The sequence below is a fragment of the Lycorma delicatula genome, chromosome 1 (genome assembly GCF_047948215.1).
Source record: "Lycorma delicatula isolate Av1 chromosome 1, ASM4794821v1, whole genome shotgun sequence".
Lineage (NCBI taxonomy): Eukaryota > Metazoa > Arthropoda > Insecta > Hemiptera > Fulgoridae > Lycorma > Lycorma delicatula.
Window position 1 is genome coordinate 42,600,184 of NC_134455.1, and position 25,152 is coordinate 42,625,335.

A 25,152-nucleotide genomic window follows, 5' to 3' on the forward strand; every position below is an offset into this window, starting at 1 on the left:
TTATTAAGTTGTAAAGTTGTAGGGTCAGTTTGATTGTGAATTTTGTATTGCTCTTGTTCTTGTGTGTGGTATAAGACATTCCAATGCTTTCGATTGCATATTATCTTCTGTGGCAGCCCACCATATCAGATTGCTGCCTTCTCTGAACTCTGGTGTGGCTTGGTTCAGCCGGTGGAGTATTTTTTAATATACCTTTCATGATTGACTGTAATGGGGTCATGTGGGATTAGGTCCCAAGTTACAACTCTTGATGTCATCTAGTAGGTGGTGATAAATGAAGTTTGTTTGGATTGGATATGCATTTGGATATTTGGACAACAGTATTGTCGCTGCTAGATTTCAGTATATATATTGTCGTGGAATGGCTTCGACGGCACGTGGCACTTACTAATCTCATGATGTCCCTGAAAAGGTGCGTTTTTTGCGTTAGCTCTGAGAAAAGCTGTTGGGTCCGGAAGCTGGTCTCCGGCGAGGTCGGGGAGTTGCGGCTCATCCCTTCAAGTCCGACCGGGCTTTCCCTCAGTGGCAGTTGGGTCCCCACTACAGCATGGCAGTGGTGGTCCCCAGAGCCTCGCAGTGTCGGTCGTCTTTCGCCGGCGCGGCCGAGGCGGTTCTCCCCGAGCAATCCCAAGCTCGGTCGGCTCTTGCTGCTGAGCCCAGCGAGCTGGAACTGTAGCGGGAAGGTAGCGTTTGCATCCAGTGACTCCATCGGCAGGCTGGCCAGGCCTGCTGCTCTGGCGGAGATGTTGGCATCCACCGGGAGATCCCACGTTGAGCCGGCCAGGGAACTTCTTCTGTCTTCTTCCATCTTCTTCTTCTTCTTGGTCTTCTCCAGGTGGTGGTCGACGATGAATTGCCAATTCACTCTCGTGCATGCTCTTTTATTGGAGCCTGAGAGTGATGGGGCTGCAGCGCAGCTATGGTGGGAGAACTGCGCGGTGGGAGTGAAGCTTGTACCCACATGTCCGTATACTGTGCGCTCCTCTCACATCGTTGCTACCATTATCGTCCGCTGATATTAAATTAGACATATATGTGGTAACAATATATGTTTATATATATATGTATACAGATTAAATGAGCACAAATGAAAGTTTGATAAAACATTAAAAAACTGTACGTTATAGAACTTCACAAAATTTAACATTTCTCTTTTTCCCATTTTCTCTTTCTCCTTTTTCCAATTTTTTGCAAAAATATTTCTTTTCACATAACTAATTTGTATTTTGAATATGAGCCAATTCAGACCATAAATGCAATTTTTCCAAATATCTCAACCCCAGTGCCATCTAGTGGGTCCATTTTTTGCAGAGGTATTTCTTTCCATGTAAGTAACATATATTCTGAATATGAGCCTAATCAGACCATAAATACAATTTTTTGAAGTATCTCAATCCCAGTGCCACCTAGTGGGTCCAAACTAATTCAGAAATCTTCGCGGGTGTGTGCATAACAACTCACCAATGTTTCATCACAATCGGATGAATGGTATAGGAACGCATATGGGACAAACAAACAAACATTCATTTTTATTTATATATATAAATAAGATATAAGATTGGATAATATAATAGAAAACAAAATTGAGCCTCCCATTGTATCTCTTAATACTGACAGCACTATGAATTTCTTGTAATCAGATGATGAAACTGAATATACCGTAAGTTCAACAGACGGTTTGAAATTGTTTTCCTGCTAGTGATCGGAAATGTTGAGTTGAACATATTCAACAAATCTTTGAATTCTTGTTGTTCTACTACTCTAAAAGAATGGAAACCTTTCATTACAAATTTTAATATCTGATTATCAATTGCCCTGCATTTATTTGGTGGTATACATTTCATTCCATATCTCATAATGTGTGATTGTTTAGAAGTCGTGAGATGTGGTCAGGACTGATGGATCAATTTCATTGGAAGCAGTTCAGAAGATGAGGTTTATTAAACATCAACATATGCCAAAGTTAATGGGTTATTATTTTCAGTCATAAATATGTTAGTTTCATTAACTAATGTTTCAATATCGTCAGAAGGACAAGCAATTGTTTTCTTGAGATCAATTGTGGGATGTTTCTGTCTGAGATGTCACGCTAAATTTGATGTTATGCCATTTTTAACCATTATTTGGATAAACATTAATTATACCAAGCTTTTTCATTATTTATTCTTTTAAAATGATACCACACATTATTTTGTTTAGAAGACATTGTGGCATGAAAACCCCGTAACTGTTGAAGTTTTATAGGCTCAACATAAAATAAAAAAATATTTAAATAGTAATATGTAATATCTTAAAGTAATTCAAAATTTCACTTTGTCTTGTGAAATATATCCAAAACTGATAAAATATTACAGTCACAAAATAAAAGCCAAAATAAACAAAAATTACACAGAATCTACAAGATTTTTACCGTGCACAATATAGAAATGCAAAGCGAACACAGAACTCTGCACAGTGTAACTACAGCTGTACATCAAGTGTTGTGCAACTGACCATTCCTTATCTCACTAATCATGAATAAATTTAATTGATTTGTACCAGAACCAAATTATTGAAATGGTTGCAGTCAATTAGTAATTATAAGTTGCCAGACCTGTCGCCCGTCTGGTGACGTAAACAAAAATTACACAGAATCTACAAGATTTTTACCGTGCACAATATAGAAATGCAAAGCGAACACAGAACTCTGCACAGTGTAACTACAGCTGTACATCAAGTGTTGTGCAACTGACCATTCCTTATCTCACTAATCATGAATAAATTTAATTGATTTGTACCAGAACCAAATTATTGAAATGGTTGCAGTCAATTAGTAATTATAAGTTGCCAGACCTGTCGCCCGTCTGGTGACGTAAACAAAAATTACACAGAATCTACAAGATTTTTACCGTGCACAATATAGAAATGCAAAGCGAACACAGAACTCTGCACAGTGTAACTACAGCTGTACATCAAGTGTTGTGCAACTGACCATTCCTTATCTCACTAATCATGAATAAATTTAATTGATTTGTACCAGAACCAAATTATTGAAATGGTTGCAGTCAATTAGTAATTATAAGTTGCCAGACCTGTCGCCCGTCTGGTGACGTAAACAAAAATTACACAGAATCTACAAGATTTTTACCGTGCACAATATAGAAATGCAAAGCGAACACAGAACTCTGCACAGTGTAACTACAGCTGTACATCAAGTGTTGTGCAACTGACCATTCCTTATCTCACTAATCATGAATAAATTTAATTGATTTGTACCAGAACCAAATTATTGAAATGGTTGCAGTCAATTAGTAATTATAAGTTGCCAGACCTGTCGCCCGTCTGGTGACGTAAACAAAAATTACACAGAATCTACAAGATTTTTACCGTGCACAATATAGAAATGCAAAGCGAACACAGAACTCTGCACAGTGTAACTACAGCTGTACATCAAGTGTTGTGCAACTGACCATTCCTTATCTCACTAATCATGAATAAATTTAATTGATTTGTACCAGAACCAAATTATTGAAATGGTTGCAGTCAATTAGTAATTATAAGTTGCCAGACCTGTCGCCCGTCTGGTGACGTAAACAAAAATTACACAGAATCTACAAGATTTTTACCGTGCACAATATAGAAATGCAAAGCGAACACAGAACTCTGCACAGTGTAACTACAGCTGTACATCAAGTGTTGTGCAACTGACCATTCCTTATCTCACTAATCATGAATAAATTTAATTGATTTGTACCAGAACCAAATTATTGAAATGGTTGCAGTCAATTAGTAATTATAAGTTGCCAGACCTGTCGCCCGTCTGGTGACGTAAACAAAAATTACACAGAATCTACAAGATTTTTACCGTGCACAATATAGAAATGCAAAGCGAACACAGAACTCTGCACAGTGTAACTACAGCTGTACATCAAGTGTTGTGCAACTGACCATTCCTTATCTCACTAATCATGAATAAATTTAATTGATTTGTACCAGAACCAAATTATTGAAATGGTTGCAGTCAATTAGTAATTATAAGTTGCCAGACCTGTCGCCCGTCTGGTGACGTGGACTGTAAAGTATACAATGAAGAAATTGTTGATGATCTAGTTGCTGACCAATGCATATTGTAAATAAACTAATTAACTTAATCAAATCAAACTTTGCTACTTCAGAATAAACAAATTTAGTAAAGACCTACTGCTTTGTTATTTATTTGTTGACATTATACAGTTCATCAATCAACAGTTGTGTATCGCATACTTTTACATCGATTATTAAAAATGAAGTCATTGTAATATTTTTTAACATTGGCTGGATATAAATTTCATTAAGTTTTTGTAGTGTACTCAGAATCTACTTAATAATGCGATAGTCAACTCAAAATCAGTTGTCTGAGAAATCCATTGATAATAAATATAGTAAGTTTTATACTAATTATTAAAATTTAAATGCATTTTATTTATATGTACCAATACTTTACACAAAAGTGGCTGTCAAGGTCTTTTGGTATTGCGTTGCAGTATTTCATAAAAATACTTTGTTATATGTTCTGTTTGTTCTTAATAATTATTGGCACCGAGTACACTGAGAGATTCGTACGACTCGAATCAACGATTCTAAATCTCGTCAACTAACTGATTTATGTGATTTGAATCATTACAATGGTTCTTTTCTACCAACCCTTTATTTCTTTTTCCTGTTTAGCCTCCGGTAACTACTGTTTAGATAAATCTTAAGAGGATGATATGTATGAGTGTGTAAATGAAGTGTAGTCTTGTACATTCTCAGTTCGACCATTCCTGAGATGTGTGGTTAATTGAAATCCAACCACCAAAGAAAACCGGTATCCACGATCTAGTATTCAAATCCGTGTAAAAATAACTGGCTTTACTAGGACTTGAACGCTGTAACTCTCGACTTCCTAATCAGCTGATTTGGGAAGACGCGTTAACCAATAGACCAACCCGGTGGGTTTTTTCTACCAACCCTACTTTACTAGGATTTGAACCTTAGAACTCTCGACTTCGAAATCAGCTGATTTGCGCTGACGAGTTAACCATTAGACCAACCCGATGGGTTAGCGCTACATTATAGATAACAGTTTAAGATAGTCCATGTTACTTGTAGACCAAAGACCTGTTACTACCAAAAAAAAACTTGGTTTTAATTGGTTGGATCCGTGAAGCTACAAAAGGCAACAAACATAAATACATTATCACTACTCCTTTGTACGTAGTCGAATAAAAATTATATTAAAAGTAATTTTCAATTTGTTGTAATTAGTATAAAAATACTATCGATGCGTTGAGTAAAAACGCAATATGAGATGAGAGAAACGTTTTAAAAATTATGTAAGCGAAATTTTCTTCACGAGAAACATAAAAATTAAGAAAAACTTATTCTAAAGGTGTACGCCTGCTGAACTTGTAATTCATTATTATGATTATTACTGGGGTAGATACGGTTGAAAAAGTATTATACACTTAGAATGTAAAGATATAAAAAAACTAAATATGTACATTAAAAAAATATATTCTCAATTAATTTTGGATTATTTGCAATTGAACATTATACACGTTACACATACGTATATTATAAACACATAATTGTTATTACTATCGTAATTAAATGAATAAACAAAATGCATTGAATTATTTTAAGAAATAATTTTTAACTCTTTTCAATAAAAAATTGTTTTAAAAAATCTCAGTTTTTCCAAGTAAACGTAAGTACAAACACCTTAGGTAGCAATATTTTAATGGTGGCAGCACTGAATTATATTTAATTCGTTGTTGCTAGAACGGTTGTATTGTGCTTACAGCGTTTGTTCATTGTATATTGTATTAGTGAAGTTAAATAAAATAATAATAATAATGACAAGTACTCTGACAGCTCCTAACCATCTCGATGTTCAGGCAAGTGTTTATGGGTATTTTGTGTTCATTATATTATTTATTTACTTACTTTGTTATTTTTTATACTGTTCTTTTAAACTAAAATATTAAATAAATCCTATATTCCACCTTATTAAATTTAAACCACATAATTATTGAAATTTTTAAGTTTGGCTGGTTAGAATTTAGTTTTTATACTGGATTTTTAGTTAACCTTATTAGTATTGTGTAATGTATACATATAGGTGCAAGTTGTATACATATTAACTTCATATTGGTTATTTTACATAATTGCATAGTTCATAAATTAAAAAATATAATCCTTTAAACTTAATGTTAAGGTTCTCATTATGAAGTTCTAAACCAAATTAATTTTTCTTCAGGTTTTTAAACCCCCAGTCTACATTTCATTGTCACTAAATTATGGTCACTATCAATGTCTGCTCCAGGGTAAGCTTTGCAGTCGACGAGTTGATTTCTAATCAACTAAAGTCTGTGCAAGCACTTGTTTAGTAGTTCAGGATCTGTTAAACACTTTTTTTACTTTATTAACATTAAAATAATAATTATAAATGTCTTGGTTCAATTAATTATGCAGCTTTTACAGTATTTTGTGGTACCCCTTTGAAGAGGCCGCGTCTCCCTGGGGAACCGTAGTGCAGAGTTTGGGAATCGCCGACCTAAACTATAAACTAACCAGTTTTGGATCTGCGGAATTGTTTCTATTGCAAGTAAACAATTTAACTCTTGTATATGTATTAATGGTCTCGGTTTCATATTTGACAATTTGCCATTCCATTGTTTGCTTACAACATTTGTGACAGAGTGATAACGTATTGCCTTTTATCATGAAAATTTTGGGTTTGGGTTGATCAGGTTTGGCGCTTTACATACGGTATAAAATTTATCATTCATAAGTTGTAATTGTGTTTTAGTTTATATTTGCTAAATTAAAATAAATAAATTAGTTACTTTAGTTTAGTTTTACCTTGTTTTAAATGGAATTTTTTTTTGTTGCATCTACTAAGATATGCCGTTTTCACTACTGGACTTTCCTTATCGTGCACAGATTACAAATAGAAGATTGGATAACTATTAGTATTTAATATTGTATGTAACATATGTGACCAATTTTCAGAATACAGCTATAGAATTTGACTAATATTCAGACAATTTTATTTAAAGTTACTGTGGATGGGGTTTTACTTTACATAGGATTTCAAAGATTTTGTTGAAGAAATTTATCACTGCCTTCTTTATTACTTATCCTTCTATTTGATTTGGTTAGCGGGTGAGAGTGGTTAAGTGAATGACAGTTTACTCAAAACTGATATATATATATTGTGCAGGAATTTCATTAAAATATTTATTAGTTAGACCATTAGTGGTTCATTCATACAAATCGTTAAAGAACTGAAAATAAGTTCTTTAATAGAGCTATTCCTGATACTCTAAAAAAGTATCTTTTATGTCATCAGTATTTGAATATTGAGTTTACATGTAATTACACTATATGGTATATTACAGTATCTTTTATGGTATTGAAACTGATTATAATTTACAAAGAATACTTCACGATAGCTGTTTAGTTTAAGTAGGTTATTTGCCTTTTTTTAAGCATTATTTTGTATTTATTTATTTAGGGTTTTCAGTTCAAATTATTTAGTCGGCTGCGAATCATTCCAGATGAATCTACCATCTCAGTTAGTGATTATTTAAATTTAGTCGATTCTGCAAGCAAATATGGTCTGTTATTTGTTGGATGCCCCACTGGTTTTAAAGGTAAGACTTATGGAAATGTATGTTTATTTTTTTAATTATTTCATTTAAATTTGCTATATGTATTTTTTATCTTATTTATTTATTTATTGAACCCAAAAAACAAATTATAAAAGAAAAAAAAATATGTCCACAAAACAATAGAAACTAATAAACTGTACATTTTAGAAAAGGAATCACAAATTTTTTAAATTAACATTAAAGCTTTCAGGGAGTTCATTGTACCATTGTGCAGTCATTAAAGTAATTCTTTCCTGATGATGTTCTTTGCTCTAGGCAAAATATAAAAGTTGTGATACGTCCTTGATTAGGAATTGTCACAGTTTTGTCTCAAAGCAATAAAAAAGATTATTCATAATTTTGTTAATTAAGTTTACACTGTCCAATTTAACAATATCATATTGATAGTAACTTAACTTAGGCTCTCAATGAAGTTCCACTTAAGTTCTCAAAGTAGTGAGTCCCTTTGTGTTTACAAAATAACACCTTTAGCGGTTTATTTTCTGTTACTTGCATATCATTAATGTTCTTAGTAGTTTGTTCCCAAAAGGCCACAAGATAATTCAATGTAGAGTAAATGTAAGCGTAATAAATCTTGAATTTGGTTTCTCTATTCATTAGGTGTGAAACATTATAACAAGGGATGAATAGATTTGTTAATTTTGCTGCATGTGGCTTTTACATGTTTATCAAATTGCAAGCCTCTATCCAGTGTTAGTCCTGTGTATATAGTATTATTGACTTCTTTAATAGTAGTTATGTTAATATGCAAGCTATGAGCTGTGCCGGCCTCTGTGGCACAACTGGTATCGTCTCAGCCTTTCATCTGGAGGTCCTGGGTTTGAATCTTGAGAGGCATGGCATTTTTACACACTACAAAAATTGCCATTCATCTCATCCTCTGAGGCAATACCTAACAGCGGTCCCAGAGGTTTTAAACTTTTAATTTTACTTTTAACTTTGACTTTAATTTTTAACTTTTTATTAAAAATCATATAGTTGCATTTACCTTCATTGAGCTTAATGTTGCTAGCTTTGGTCCAATCAGCTACAATACCTGGATGTTATTGAGCATCCGTGTAGATAATATCAATAGATCCAAAATAAAAAGGGAGAATTATCATCAGTGAAGCATCAGATTTTTATATAATCTTATTGTTGTCGATTAATATATATTAAAAATAAAATAGGGCCCAAAAGACAATACCCTGTGGAGTTCCACTGATTATCACTAAAGGAGCACTATTATTTACTGCTACAAATTGAGTTCTGAGATTCAGGTAATCTTTAAAAATATATAATGGTACATCAATTATACCAATACCACTCAGTCTTTCAATCGGTACTCCTTGAGTACAACAACATCAAAAACTTTCTGTAGATCCAGAAAGCAGGCAATAACTGAGTTTCCATTGTCAACCTTTCTCTGTAGATAAATTCCTTAAGGGAGGCATCAATAGTTTCTGTATTTCTCCTGTCAAGACAAAACACCATTTTGTCTTGTGTTAAATAACCAAGTATCCCTCATATAATTAAGTAATCTTAACTATCTTAAGTAATCATAATCATTTCAAATAGCTTTGTTATTACTGATAGAATGGATAGTGGTCTGTAGTTACCGGTTTGAAGTCTTGATGCAGATTTGTAAATGACAAATACGGCATTCCTTAAACAATTTGGAAATGTGCTTTCCCTGAAATGTTTATTATTATTATTCTTATCTTTTATGGCTACTAGGATCACTTTAGTCAGTCCATTATCAAAGCCTCTTTGTTGGGACTGTTTGGGCCTTGCATTCTTCCCAGTACGTTTTCATATGTTCCGATCTTTGTACCTTTTTTAGTGTTGAAAATGTTTGTGTTTTTTCTTGTGAGTGAAGCAAATGTTTTTGTCATTGATTTTCTTGTCTAATTTTATTTTGTCTGAGGTGTCTTGTGTCTATTGCTGTAAGGTCTTTTCCTTCTATTTTTCTGTTATTTCTCTGATCCATCTGCATCCTGATTTGGTGTTTTTCAAGTCGAGATTGTACTGTACCAGCTGCTTCAGAAGTCTCAAATCTTGCATCTTCATGATATGTCCAAAAAATTCTAATCTCCTCTTTCACATAGTATCAGTGATTGGTTCTAACTCTTTGTACAAAACTTTGTTGGGCACGATCCACCACTGCCAGTCATTCTGGTACTTTTTGTTCATGAAGGTTCTTCCAATTTAGATTTTCAGGACTCTGTCAGTCTTTGATTGTTCATTCAGGTAGAAGAGTGTTTCTGCTGCATAAGTAGCTTCTGGTTTTATAACTGTAGAAGAGTCTTATTTTTTGCATTTATTGATAGGCATTTTTTATTGTAAGGGTACTAGGTTATTTTTGTGCTTAAACTAGTTTGTTTCTTCTTGTTTGGATCAAGGTTTTTTCTTCCTTATACGAGGTAAAGGAAGTATTGCGATCATAAAAAATATCAGTTTTCAGATTTAAACAGAAATATCAATTTTGAGTGTCCCTGAATCCATTTTGACTAGTTTCTGCATGTATCTATGTGTGTATGTATGTATCTTGTATAACTCAAAAACGATTAGCCATAGGATGTTGAAATTTTTTATTTAGGACTGTTGTAACATCTAGTTGTGCAACCCCCCTTTTGATTGCAATTGCTGAACCAAAAGTGTCCAAACAATTCTTAATTACAGTAATAAGCTCTAATCGAGAGCTTTTCAACGATATGTCATAAGTGGTACTTATTTTCATTGGTTCCAGAGTTAGCCAAATGAAATTTTAATTAATGAAATTTTTTGATCTTTAAGGGGAAGGCACATCAGCTCGAATCAGACTTCATCTCCTTTTTTGTAACCTTTCTTTTTTTTTAATTTAATTATATTGATTTATTAATAATTATTAACCTCTGATCGAAAAAAAAGTTTTACGATAAATAGTAATTCAATAATAATTAAAAAGAAAATATGAAAAAGTATCACAAGTTATTAATAAAATAAAATTTTTTATACTTTTCATTGTAAAAAGTGTATATGTAATTTAATAGGTGTACAAGAAAGTCATGTGGTGTTCACATCAGATTTTTTGTTTATATTTGTTATTATTTCTCTGAGATATTTAAATTAGGTTACTATTTTAATATTATTACCGTTTATGTTTACTTCTTTTAATTGTGTTGGTTTTTGGGGCATAATTTCTGTATTTTTGAGTGATATTTTGAGGCTAGTTTTATTTAACACAAAAATGTTTTGAAGTTCTAGTATCTGTGATTTAGCTTTGTTGATGTCATTTGCTAGCAGTGCCAGGTTGTTACGAAACCAAGACAGTTTGTATTGATTTTTCGGCTTATTTTTATTTTTGGGGGGCACTTTTTGAGCCATTCCCTCATTATCATTGCAGAGCACAGTTGATTAATAAGTGACAGCCTTGGTGCAGTCCTGTTGTGATCTCAAATGGTTTCGAGAGCTGGTCTCTGAATTTCACTTTTTACTTAGTATTTGTGAGAGTCAGTTTTATCGTGTTTACTAATTTGGTATGTAGTCTGAGGTGTCTTGGAATTTTTAGTCTCAAGTTTCTCTATAGATGCATTCGTAAGCTTTCTTGAAATCTACAAATGTTATCACCATGTTGTGTGTTTCCTTTCCTGTTGTAATCCATTATTATCTTGTGACCCTTGATCTGGTCCGGACAGCTCCTCCAGGATCTGAAATCTCCCTGTTGTTCAGTGCTTTGGTAGTTTTTCTTTGATCCAGATGTTGACAAGCTGTTGATGAAGGGAAATTTTTACTGATCTTTTTGTATGTTTCCAGAGATCGCTACAAAAGTCTGTTTACCCGATGTTTTGTAATTCTTCATCACACCCAGTGCTTGGTAGACTTCTTTTATTGTGGGTGGGTTGATGTTTTCTGGTATTGTTGTTATTGGGTTGTTTATGTTGAAGTTTTGGAGTTAAAAATATTTAGCTTGGATATTTGCGTTGTCTCTATTGTTACAGGCCAGTTTACCATTTTCATTCTTTATTAGTATGGTTGGGGGGGTTTGCATTTTTTTGGAGCTGATTTTTTAAGGTTTTGTAGTAGTCTCTTGACTATATTCTATTGAATTCTTTTTCTATTGACTTCAGTGTATTTTTATCCTGTTGTCTTTTTATTATCCTTAGGGTTCGGGTGGTTTCTTTTCTTTGTTTTACTAGGTTTTGCTGTTGTTTTACTTCAGATTTGCTGTTCTACTATTGATGTTTTTTATGGGATTTTATTGGGCCAATTCTTCTGCGATTTGTTTAAGGTTGTTGACTAGACGTTAAGTTTATCTGCGAATGTTATTTTTTGGTACTTTTTATTGATTCGTTGGGTGCGGTCCATTTTTCTTTTAGTGTTAGGGGCTTGGTTTACTTATAAATAAATTTAATTTTGACTACATATTGATCTGAGCCTGTGTCTACTCCTCGGAGGATTTTTATGTTTTAGATCTCCTTGGTGGTGTTTGTCTAGAGGTCTAGTTGCCATTCTCCTTTAGTGTAGTCTGTAGTGTAGGGGTGTTTCCAGGTTTTGAGTTTTCGAGATATCCATTTGAAATATGTGAATTTTAAAATTAGGTTGTAGTCTCTGTCAGTTGTTTGTTTTCTTTTGGGCAGGCCATTTTCCAATGAACTCGCGGTACCTTCTTTCTCTGCCTAGTTGAGCATTGAAGTCTCAGATTGTTTAACAAGGTTTTTGGGATGTTATTTATAGTCATGTTGAGTAGATACCAGAACGGTCTTTTGGAGAGGTTTTTTATTATTAGTGGGTACATGGGCGTTTATTATAGTGTAAATTTAATACATGCTTTTAGGGTGAGTGTTGAGATTCTTGAGGGATTGTGACTTGAATTCTTGTGTAAAGTTTATTATTTTGAGGTTGACTAAAAAGCCTGTTCCAAACTGTGGGACATTTTTCAACACTCTCTTCTGAGGTATACCTTTGTAGGCTCTACATCCTTCAGATTCCGTGGTGTCCTGGTTTTTGGTGGTGTTTCTTATTTATTGCAGACCCATGATGAAAATTTTGTGTTGGTCCCATTAGGCCAGTTTTTATTTTTTGTTTAATAGTCTGCGTGAGTGAGTTTACATTGTGTGTGCAAATGTAGGTGATTTGCTTTTGTTTGATGTTTTGGACTTGTGTTTTTCTTGTTCACCTAGTATCGGGGCATTCCAATGCTTCTGATCGTATGTTATCTTCTAAGTGGCAGCCCACTGTATCTGAATGCTACCTTCTCTGAACTCATGTGTTGCTTGGTTCAGTTTGTGGAGTATTCCTTAAAAGACCTTTCACAGTTGACTGCCAAGGAGTCACCTGTAGTGGGACTAGGTCTTGAGTTACAACTGTAGATGCGATCTAGTTAGGTGATAATGAGGTATGTTTAGATCCAGTTCATCCACTGGACAAATTTCTCCTATTTGTATTACTTTTTTTCTGTTCAGCCTCCAGAACCACCGTTAAGGTATTACTTCAGAGGATCAATGAGGATGATATGTATGAATGTAAATTAAGTATAGTCTTGTACAGTCTCAGGTCAACCGCTCCTGAGATGTGTGGTTAAAGAACACTGGTATCCACAGTCTAGCATTTAAATTGATATAAAAGCAACTGTCTTTACAAGGGCTTGAACCTTAGAACTCTCGACTTTGATCTCCTATTTGTACTGGATATATCCAGGTGTACCTTGTGGAGGCTCAATCCGACTTTTGTTAAGTTGTTATTTTGGAAAAAAATTATAGAGTCTGATCCTGACCATTGTGCCCTTTGTAAATGACAAAGACCTTTGGCATTCTTTAAACAATTTGGAAATGTGCTCTCTCTGAAATGTTTATTTATTATGTTTGAAGTAATATGTGCAAGTACGTCTTCAAATTTTCCTCAGTTAATGCCATCTTCATTAGAACTTTTGCGTTTTAATTTATTTATAATTTTATTAATTTCACTGGCCGTTGTTTTCAGCAGATACAAAGATGTTGAGCAGGAGTTTGAACAAATTTTAGTTTTTTTTTTTCTAAATATTAATAAAATGGCTGTTAAAGCATTTTGTAATATCCCTGTTATCAGGGTAATTCCTTGTTTCTATCTATATAGATCGTTTTAATCGTTTGCTTTTTTCCTTTAAACAGTTTTGTTTATAATTCTCAATCGCTTGTGGATCGAGCCATAACTATTATCAAATTGTACCTTAGTACGGTGCTATTTGCTCATTCTTATTTAGTTTTTAACTTTTTTTTGTAGATCTTTGAATTTAGTGTAAAACGCTGCTTGAAATGGATTTTTCTTGTACAATACTTACGTCTATCACTTTCTTCAACTAATAGGTGTATTTCCTTATTGTACCGACCTTCGTGGATAGAATTTTTATAGCGATTATGTTGTTAATTTCATTTTTAATTAGATTAATCAAAAGATTTGATGTTTATGATTTCCACTTGAGTAAATTTGCCTCGAAGTTTTTGATTTAATAAGTTGTAGTTTGTAACTCTTGTAATATATTCTTTTTTATATTTATTAGGTCTTACAGCCGCTCATAGTAATTCAAGAAACATTATTTTGTGACCGAGTATTTCACGATCCTCAACTGTAATACCATAGTCGCTGATTATATCTAAAAAAAATATGACCTATGATTGACCCGGTTCATATAAAAAAGTAAAAATTTAATTTTTTAAACACGCCCATGCACACGCGTGCGCACCGCATATAGCAGCCAGCAAGAGGAGTCTGTGGGCCCGCAACAAAATGTTTGCGCAACACCTAAAATCCATGCGGTGAGCCCAGACAGGTGCACCGTAAAACATAATAGCTTCACTGACACCTTTGTAAAGGATATGCTCGGTACGGTAATTCAATCCCCGATCGGGATGAACGGCTCTACGGATTCCATAAAAAGCATCAGTGACCTTTTTCGCCGCATACTGTAGATGTTCCTTGAACTGAAAATTTTCATCAAGGATAACACCCAGGTATTTTTGAGCCGTAATGTACCGAACGGGGAGACTAGCCGTTAGAACCCGGATTTGTCGGGAAGCAGCCAGTTGGCCCTTAAGCAACATCATTGTCGTTTTCTCTGGGCTGAAAATCATCTTATGTTGGAGACTCCACAATCGGAGCGTCTCACAAGCATGAGCAGCTCGGACTTTACCTCGTTACACAAATTCCCTTCAAACAGTAGCAGTGTGTCATCAGCATAAGCGACGAACCTCCGAGCCGCCATCACGCAACCGTTTCTTCACTGTTTCACTATTCTGCTTTAGTGGCCCTCTTTAGCAGCAATCAGTCCCTTTACATTTCTGTATTAAGCAATCTATTGTATTTTTTCTTTTGCAATAGATAAAATTCCACAAACTGTAGCGGTGATATTTTCCTGGCCATTTAGGTGGTTAGACTCCCCGACGGGGAGTCTTTAAAACGGGGGGAGTCCTTATTCTTTTAAGACTTGGGGGTTGGCGTCATCACGGGCCTAGCCTCTGCAGCTTTTCTTCCCACTACACACTTAGCTGCAGAATACTTTTCACTACACACGTATACTACACCAGGTACACTACATGAATTACAACATATACATTTACTCGACTACCCGACAACATCCAACACAATTTTCTCTTACATTTACACTCGGTGGTGTAACCCAAGGTGGGAACTATCGTGCCGATAGCTGAATGGCTCTACGTAGCGAGTCTCGAACGATGTCCTCTGGGCACCAGAACAAACCCAGTTGTATTTAGTTCTAGCTCCAGTACGCGTGCGCTCTGCTGGAGTGGTCTATTATATCGCCGGTTCTCGTGGAACCAAAATTACAGTTCCTTCAGTAAATTCTATGATGGTTGGTGGTCCATCTGAAAAAACACCAATTTCAGTCTAGTGAAAAGGCCTTGGTCAGCTTCGTCTGACGAGGATAATCTTGCTACAGCAAACGAAGATGATGTCAGGTGTAAGAATGTTCGCTTTCTTGTTTTTCGAAATAATCAGGAAGGTGGCTCCCTTCAAAACCTTTCCTTATTGACAAATGTGTCACCCCGGTTGTATTAGGAAATTACATGGTGGAAACATTTAACGATGAGCAGACTCGCTCACTATTACGTCTCGCCAATATGGGCGGCATAAACATAAGTACAGCATGCCAAGACCCTAAATACCAGCCGAGGGGTAATTTTTTGTCGTGACTTTCTGGAAATGAATGTAAGTGAAATTGCTGATGAACTTTGTGCTCAAGGTATTATAGAAGTGAAACGTATAATGAAACGGCAGAACGGAACAGAACTGACACCGTCTCTTATACTGACATTCAGTCTTCCTTTTTCACCGGAGAAGATTAAAGCGGGTTACCTCTCGGTTCGGATACGACCATTCATACTCAACCCACAGCGACGTTTCAGATGCCAAGGGTACGGTCACACTACAACATCTGTGCTCGATGTGCTAACGAAGGTCACGGTGACACTAACCGCGAGGAAAGTGAAAAGTGTGCGAACTGCAGTGGTTCACATACAGCTGGCTCCCGAGATTGCCCGACCTTTAAAGAAGAAAAGGCAATTCTCAAAATCTGTACTGAGCAGAAGCTATCTTTCCCGGCTGCACGCAGGGAATATAGAAAGATAATCGACTCACGGAATCTCGTCAAACCGAATGTATCTTTCGCCACCGCTGCGTCAAAACAAATTACTACAAATGTTCATAATCGGCAGTGCGGATCCTGCAATGAACTTAAGAAACTCGTTCAGATGCTTTCTGATCAAGTCGCTTCGCTTACAGCCACTCTTTCAGAACTGACAAAGATGAATAAAAAGTCTTAGTAAATGAATCCAAAGTGTGATACGAAAGTTCCTGCTCCCAAACTCCTACCGGTACGGGCAGGGACTATCACAGCTGGCAGTAAGCCAACTAATAAGCTCCTTGTAAATGAAACCCACATAATCACCCCCTCTGGGATGTCAGTAGCGGCATTCCATTCTAATGTCTCCTCCATCACCCCATATACTGGAGGATATGGTTGAAGAACCTCCCGACCAAAGGGCGTCGGAGTTATCTAAAATAAAGAATACGAAAAAAAACCGAATCGCATACAACTATATTTTATATGGTTTCCTAAGTATATTTATATTATTTGTTTATATTTTTTTACCCTTATGAAGATTATTCAGTGGAATGTTAGAGGTCTTCGGTCCCGCATTGAAGATATTGGAGTACTGGCACACGTACATGATCCGATAATCATGTGTTTCCAGGAAACTCATCTTCTACAACATGACCCAATAGCACTCAGGATACTTCTGTGAGAGATACGACTGTATAGTACAGTAGAGAGAGTGGTGAAGTAGCTATTTTCATGAAGGATAAGGTGTCGACTACAAGGATTCAACTGACCACTCTCGTTCCTGCTGTTGCAGTAAAGATCTCTATCCCCTTCAAGTGGCATATCTGCAATCTGTATCTCTCACCGAACACTGAGTTCAGTGCTCTGGATATCTCAAATCTCCTCACACAAATACCATCTCCGTCGTTAATAGTAGGAGACTTCAATGCCCACCATGTTTCCTGGGGCTCAACCTTCTGCTCCACTCGAGGAAATATACACAGTGTGAGACAAGACTTAGACCTTTGCTTGCTGAATAATGGATCTCACACATTCATGTCTTTATCATCTGGTACTATGTCTAACATCGATCTCTCTGTATGCTCACCGAATTTACTCCATTATCTTGATTGATCTGTTTGTGATGACTTTCACCGCAGTGACCACAAACCAATTATTATTGGTTTCGGTATGGACCACGAGGTTAAGAGAAGGCCACGGAGGTAGATTGTTGAAAGGGCGGATTGGAATGGATATCATAAAGCCTTCCAATCACAGTATGACGACGGCGCGAACATCCTTGAGCAGTATTCCTCTTTTACGTCTATGATACTTGAAACTGCCAGCAGATATATCCCACAAACATCGGGTAATCCTAAACGTCCTTCCGTTCCATGGTGGAATGATGATTGCAAATGTGCTATTAAGAATCGACGGCGAGCACTACGCAAATTTAATAATAGGCCAGAACATCTAAATTTGTACCGCAGGGCTAGAGCGGTGTGCCGTCGGGTCTTCTTGAACGCTAAGGGGAATTCATGGATAAAATATGTGAACACCATCTCACGTACTACTCCCACGTCTACTGTGTGGAAAAAAATCCATGCAATTTTCGGATCACCGAGACAATCTATTCTCGGTCTCATTGATGAAGGAGAACTCCTTTCATCAACTTCGACTATAGCAAAATCTTTCCCCTCGGTGTCTCTCACTTCATGATATAATAACGATTTTCAGAGGTACAAAGTACAGATAGAAATATTGTCGTTAAACATTGGTGATTCGGTTCGTGAATTGAACTCTCCATTCGTATTTAACGAATTGTTACACGCACTTAAGAACTCACGTGACACTTCCCCTGGACCAGACAACGTTCGCCTTGGTATGCTTTCACACCTTCCTAACTCAGCACTACCAATATCTTTTGAATATTTACAATGGTTTATTCTCCGAACAAGTCTTTCCGCCCGGCTGGTCAGAAGCATTTATTATACCAGTACTAAAGCCCGGTAAAGACATAACCGATCCCTCAAGCTACCACCCTATTTCTTTAACAAGCGTGTTATGTAAAATAATGGAGAGAATGGTAAACCGCAGGCTTACATGGTACTTGGAGAAACATGGCTTTCTATCTTCGGAACAGAGTAGTTTCCGACAAGGACGATCATCCATTGACCATTTAGTGTCAATGGAAACAGCCATACAAAACGCCTTCCTAAACCGCCAGCACCTCGTCGCTATCTTCTTCGATATAAAAAAGGCGTACGACACAGCCTGGCGACGTGATATTCTTAACACCCTCAAGGGATGGGGAATCAAAGGCAATATGCTTGCTTTTATCCGGGAATTCTTAAATCACCGATCGTTTCGTGTTCGTGTAGACGATTCACTTTCAGATAGTGTCGTCTTGGAGAATGGAGTACCTCAAGGTAGTGTATTTATTAAGTGCCACCTTATTTTCTGTGGACATAAACAGTATTACCAATTGTGTACAGGCTCCTGTCTCATGTTCTCTATTTGTTGACGGTTTTGTTATTTACATTGCGAGCCGTTCAACGCCACAGCAGAGCGACTACTACAGAACACTATATTTCGCCTTGAGGCTTGGTCCAGGACTACTGGTTTCACATTTTCATCCGACAAAACCAAATGTGTAGTCTTTTCTTGGCTACGAAACCCTTCTATTTCGCAAGTTTTTCTGAACAGAGAGCTTGTTGCTATCTCTCCTTACGTCAAGTTTCTAGGTTTGATTTTTGATAGCTGTTTTATTTGGGTCAAACATATAAAGGAATTAAGGACAAAATGTTCCAAACTTTTAGATATGATGCGGGTCCTTAGTAACACCAATTGGGGAGCCGATCGGTCATGTATGTACGTTACGTTTTTACTATTCCCTTGTTCGTTCCCGTTTAGATTATGGTTGTGTCGCCTACTCTTCAGCTCGTCAAACTGTGCTTAAAATGCTGGAAGGTGTACATCATGCTTTTCTTCGGCTTGCCACAGGTGCGTTTAGATCAAGCCCTGACACAAGCTTACTTGTAGACTGTAGTGAGCCATCACTTTGGGATAGACGAGACCAGCTTTTGTTATCTTATTTTGCCCGTCTCAGAGGACAGCCAAATCATCCGGCTTTTGATCAGTTCTTAGAATTATTAATTTAAGAAAGTGTGAGGACCGTCCACGCTGTACTGCACCTGTAGGTGTCCGTACCCGACGTCTGCTGCAGCATATAAGTGTTGACACTCGTCGTTCTTTCCATCATACCTGTGCTCATATCCTCCGTGGAGAATAAACCTTGTAAGTTTTACTTTTGATCTTACGACGTACAATAAACAATCAACACTACCTATTATTTTCTGGCAAATGTTCCAGTGTGTCCTCACCAAGATGAACCCAGAGGCAGTGATCGAAACAAGATGATACCGTTGGTTGTGCTTTTGTTGTCAATGAAAGAACTTATATGTTTGGCCTACCCGATATTACGAGTGTGTGTTCACTGCTGAAGTATTCGCTATAAATAAGGCTCTAAATATCATTAACCTTAAATGTAGAATTATTCTTATTTGCAGTGACTCATGTAGTCTTCTCCAGGCGTTAGAAAACTTTTATTGCAAACATCCTGTCGTCATTGAAATTTACAATGCAATCACCGAGTTGAATAATTGCAACACAGAAGTAAGTTTTTGCTGGATCCCTACCCACGTAGGGATTCCAGGTAATGAACAAGCAGATTATGTTGCCAAAGAAGCGTGTATTCAACTTCCTTTCACCACCCGAGTTACTACCTCTGATTTTATTAATCGTGTAAAACAATCACTGAGAGCAAGGTGACAAAGTGACTGGACGATTACCGTCGATAATAAACTCGATAGATTAAAGATTTTGTTACCGCGGGATTCCTTTTGCAGAAAAACTCTACATGAAGAAGTAATCCTTTGCCGATTGCGGATAGGACATACGAGTATCACACACAAGTACCTAATGTCAGGAGGACAAGCACCCATATGCACACGATGCAACTGCCACATGACTGTGCACCACATTCTCATAGACTGCATATGTTTTGCGGCGTTGCGTTGTTAATTTGATCTACCCAGAAACATTCGTGGTATCTTGTGCAATGATAATGAAACTTTGAACCGAATGTTTCTGTTTTTGCGTAGTACAGGTAACTGCAAAAGTTTAATATTGCCATAAATATTTTTTATGCTAGAAGAGTTTTTGTCAATTTTTTCCCTTGCTTTCAATTTTGATTTTTTTGGTTCTATGTCTTTAATTTTATTATCTGAGTAGGGAGCCTTTTGCACTCCCTGACGGAATTAATTAAGTTTTATATAGTTTCCATTTTCTATTATTTTAGTTTTTATATTTTAAAGACTCCGTCTGCGATATTAGTTATGAGTTTTATTTCACCTATTTAACTTAGTTTTAAATTTTAATTATATAATTTATATTAGTTTTAAACCTTATTTAGTTTTATTATTTTTACTTTTTATTAAAGAAAATTCCGGGCGATGATAATGCACAGGCGTTTTTGGCCCACAAAAAAAAAAAATAGGTGGTTATTTTTCTAGTTACTTTTGTTCTTAGGAAGGTTAGATATAATGATACATTAATAAAAGTATCATACATTTTGTTACAAAATAAAAGAAGCCGCTGTCATATTATCAGGATTTGTTTACTAACTCTGAGAGTGTTATTCGGGTAAGTATCCCATTTGTTGATGTATGTCTTCAATAAAATAGCTTGTAAAAATATACAAATTAATTTAAATGTTGTATTCTGTTATGTTTCAATTCCTGCTTGAAATGACCTCACTAATGTAAAACAAATTTTAGATTTATTACTCCATAAAGATAGCCTTCCCTGTATTCTGTGTTAGGAGTGTGGTATTCTGCAGTTAATATTATTGGTTGATGGATTCTGATCTGTCATTCACAAGAAATTTTAAGCATACTAATTCTCTTATTCACTTCATCATCTAACATACATCTGAATAAAAAAATATAAAATGTAATTTTTGAGTCGTGTTTAAATTACGTTCTATGTAACTCTTACATACTAAGAGACTCTTTGTATCTCCATGTTAGCCTTCTCTATTTTTTAATTTTCTCAGAGTTGCTGTTTGTAGCTTTTATTTTCATTAGTTATTAAATTAACATTTTTTAAAATTGTCTTCTGAACGAGAAAGTTTGTTTTTGGTCAAACAAATTATTGTAATTTGCAAGTTAGGAAGGAATGTTAAACAAGTCAGTGTCTGGAAAAAATTTAATTGACCTAGTTTGTCTGTAGGCATGGTACAGAAATACAGGAAAAAATTATTGAACCTTTTAATGAGATTAACTCCAAAAAATTTCTTCTCCAGAATTTGAGCACGTTAGACAAAGTTGATATAAAATGTTCCTACAGACAGAAACATGTTAATATTACTGGACTAAAAAAAAAAAATTAAAATCGCCTTCTCGGCTAGTATTACAAATATTCTGCAATCGATGAACCAGTGTTATAAAATGTTAAAAATATTACTATTGAAAAAAAATGTATACTTATCGAAGACTCACTCCCAAAAAGTTTAATTTACAGATAATGCACTGAACCTAGAAAAGCATGAGAAAATATAACCGTAAAAAATTAATTTTATATACTGGCCTTGTTGAGAAATGAACAATACTTAATCTATTCTACAGTTTCTTAAGGAAACAGGTTTGGTTCTTTATGTAGGGGCAGACAACTGTATAGCTACATCAGCATCTTTTGGCGACAAGGTGAGATTAGCTTGTGATACTGAAACAAAGATACTGCTGCAATCAAATAAAATAATTTGATTGTAGCATATAAAATATTCATAATACTATTTCCGTGCTTTCCGATGCTATCACATAGGTTTTATAGCAGGAAATCATAAATATTGAAAATAAAATTGAAGTTCTATAATTACAAATCAAAACAACTAGTTAAAAATGTTTGCTATTCTAAGTTTGCCGTAAAGTTTTTCTGGTAGTGTCAGTAATTAATAAAATTACTTTAATTTGCAGATATATCTGGATAGATAATGTGTATGTTAAGTAAATATTTATTTTTTTCATATTTTGTGAATATTGTATTTTCATAATGTTCTTGCATAATAATGTGTTGCGTACCGCAATACTTTGCTTAAAACTACATTTTTAAAGGTGCTAGGATTATTCAAAAGCTGGTGTCTTCATTCTTAAGGATGTGTTTCTTCTCTGTACATTCAGATTTTATTTGCGTAATACAAATTTTTTGAGTGACTTTACATTAAAAATCTAAATCTGTGTAAGGATCAATATTGCATAGATTTTTTAAGTTTGTGTTTAATTTTCTCAATGGGAATCTTGTTTTAGCGGCAAAAACTGTCATTCTCTATGCTGTTATAGTGAGATTTCAGTGTATCTTACCCTAATCATCCCTTTGCGTTTTATTTCAGTATTAAACTGTTTCTGAAAGTTGTCTGTCTTATAAAGCCCAGCAACTTATAGTAGTTGGCTCCATTTAATCGCACTCTTAAATCCTTAAAATCTTTATAACTTCTTGAAACCTACTTCAAAATTAGTGTAGCCTTATATATCTGATAACTAGATGTGTAATCCATGAAGTGTACTGTTCAACAGAGCTCCCTCTTGATCTGTATGTACTGTTTAAATGTATTAACCCCTTATTCCTTTTAAAACTGCATATATTTTTTTTCTTAACACATGCTGTCAATTTTTTAATACTTAGTCTTTATGTCGATAGCTGACCCATATATTAAAAAAATATAAATTTTTGGCAAGTTCAAATACCAAGAAATTAAAAAAATAAAAGTTGGAATTTTTCGTAGTTGACAACTACAAGTATATTCTTATAGTAAATTTTTGTAGATGCTAGGATTACATTTATAAAATATGAAATATTTATAACTTAAAATTTTTCTAAAGAATAACTTTTGCTGAATTTACAAAGTATTCAGAATAAATGCTTGTAAGAATAAAGAATTATTTTGAAATAAAAATTTTTCTTTCTTTATAATCTTGTGTGTCCAGGTGCTCTAAAATTTTGAGGCTATAGCACAGACAGGCAACTTTGAGATTTGAGCCGGTTGCAGTCTTTTTCCAACCATTAACAGGTTGCATACCACACTTGCTTAACATTTTGCTCTAGATGAGAAAATATTTTTCAACAGTACTTATTAAAAAGTACATGTTAACACTCTTGTTTTTTTTTTTTTTTTTTTTTTTTTTTTGTCTTCAGTCATTTGACTGGTTTGATGCAGCTCTCCAAGATTCCCTATCTAGTGCTAGTCGTTTCATTTCAGTATACCCTCTACATCCTACATCCCCAACAATTTGTTTTACATACTCCAAACGTGGCCTGCCTACACAATTTTTCCCTTCTACCTGTCCTTCCAATATTAAAGCGACTATTCCAGGATGCCTTAGTATGTGGCCTATAAGTCTGTCTCTTCTTTTAACTATATTCTTCCAAATGCTTCTTTCTTCATCTATTTGCCGCAATACCTCTTCATTTGTCACTTTATCCACCCATCTGATTTTTAACATTCTCCTATAGCACCACATTTCAAAAGCTTCTAATCTTTTCTTCTCAGATACTCCGATTGTCCAAGTTTCACTTCCATATAAAGCGACACTCCAAACATACACTTTCAAAAATCTTTTCCTGACATTTAAATTAATTTTTGATGTAAACAAATTATATTTCTTACTGAAGGCTCGTTTAGCTTGTGCTATTCGGCATTTTATATCGCTCCTGCTTCGTCCATCTTTAGTAATTTTACTTCCCAAATAACAAAATTCTTCTACCTCCATAATCTTTTCTCCTCCTATTTTCACATTCAGTGGTCCATCTTTGTTATTTCTACTACATTTCATTACTTTTGTTTTGTTCTTGTTTATTTTCATGCGATAGTTCTTGAGTAGGACTTCATCTATGCCGTTCATTGTTTCTTCTAAATCCTTTTTACTCTCGGCTAGAATTACTATATCATCAGCAAATCGTAGCATCTTTATCTTTTCACCTTGTACTGTTACTCCGAATCTAAATTGTTCTTTAACATCATTAACTGCTAGTTCCATGTAAAGATTAAAAAGTAACGGAGATAGGGAACATCCTTGTCGGACTCCCTTTCTTATTAGGGCTTCTTTCTTATGTTCTTCAATTGTTATTGTTGCTGTTTGGTTCCTGTACATGTTAGCAATTGTTCTTCTATCTCTGTATTTGAACCCTAATTTTTTTAAAATGCTGAACATTTTATTCCAATCTACGTTATCGAAAGCCTTTTCTAAGTCTATAAACGCCAAGTATGTTGGTTTGTTTTTCTTTAATCTTCCTTCTACTATTAATCTGAGGCCTAAAATTGCTTCCCTTGTCCCTATACTTTTCCTGAAACCAAATTGGTCTTCTCCTAACACTTCTTCCACTCTCCTCTCAATTCTTCTGTATAAAATTCTAGTTAAGATTTTTGATGCATGACTAGTTAAACTAATTGTTCTGTATTCTTCACATTTATCTGCCCCTGCTTTCTTTGGTATCATAACTATAACACTTTTTTTGAAGTCTGACGGAAATTCCCCTTTTTCATAAATATTACACACCAGTTTGTATAATCTATCAATCGCTTCCTCACCTGAGCTGCGCAGTAATTCTACAGGTATTCCGTCTATTCCAGGAGCCTTTCTGCCATTTAAATCTTTTAATGCTCTCTTAAATTCAGATCTCAGTATTGTTTCTCCCATTTCATCCTCCTCAACTTCCTCTTCTTCCTCTATAACACCATTTTCTAATTCATTTCCTCCGTATAACTCTTCAATATATTCCACCCATCTATCGACTTTACCTTTCGTATTATATATTGGTGTACCATCTTTGTTTAACACATTATTAGATTTTAATTTATGTACC

At 35.1% G+C, this 25,152-nt stretch overlaps 1 protein-coding gene across 1 annotated transcript in view; it reads left to right on the forward strand.

Annotated features, from left to right (window-relative positions):
• Positions 1-5,761: 5,761 nt before the first annotated feature.
• Positions 5,762-25,152, forward strand: part of LOC142317635 (nuclear pore complex protein Nup214-like) — a 32,758-nt gene continuing 13,367 nt past the window's right edge. Inside the window, exons 1-2 of the mRNA XM_075354194.1 lie at positions 5,762-5,897; positions 7,520-7,658. The gene's annotated coding sequence lies outside the window, so the exon portion shown is untranslated. The remainder of the gene's footprint in view (positions 5,898-7,519; positions 7,659-25,152) is intronic.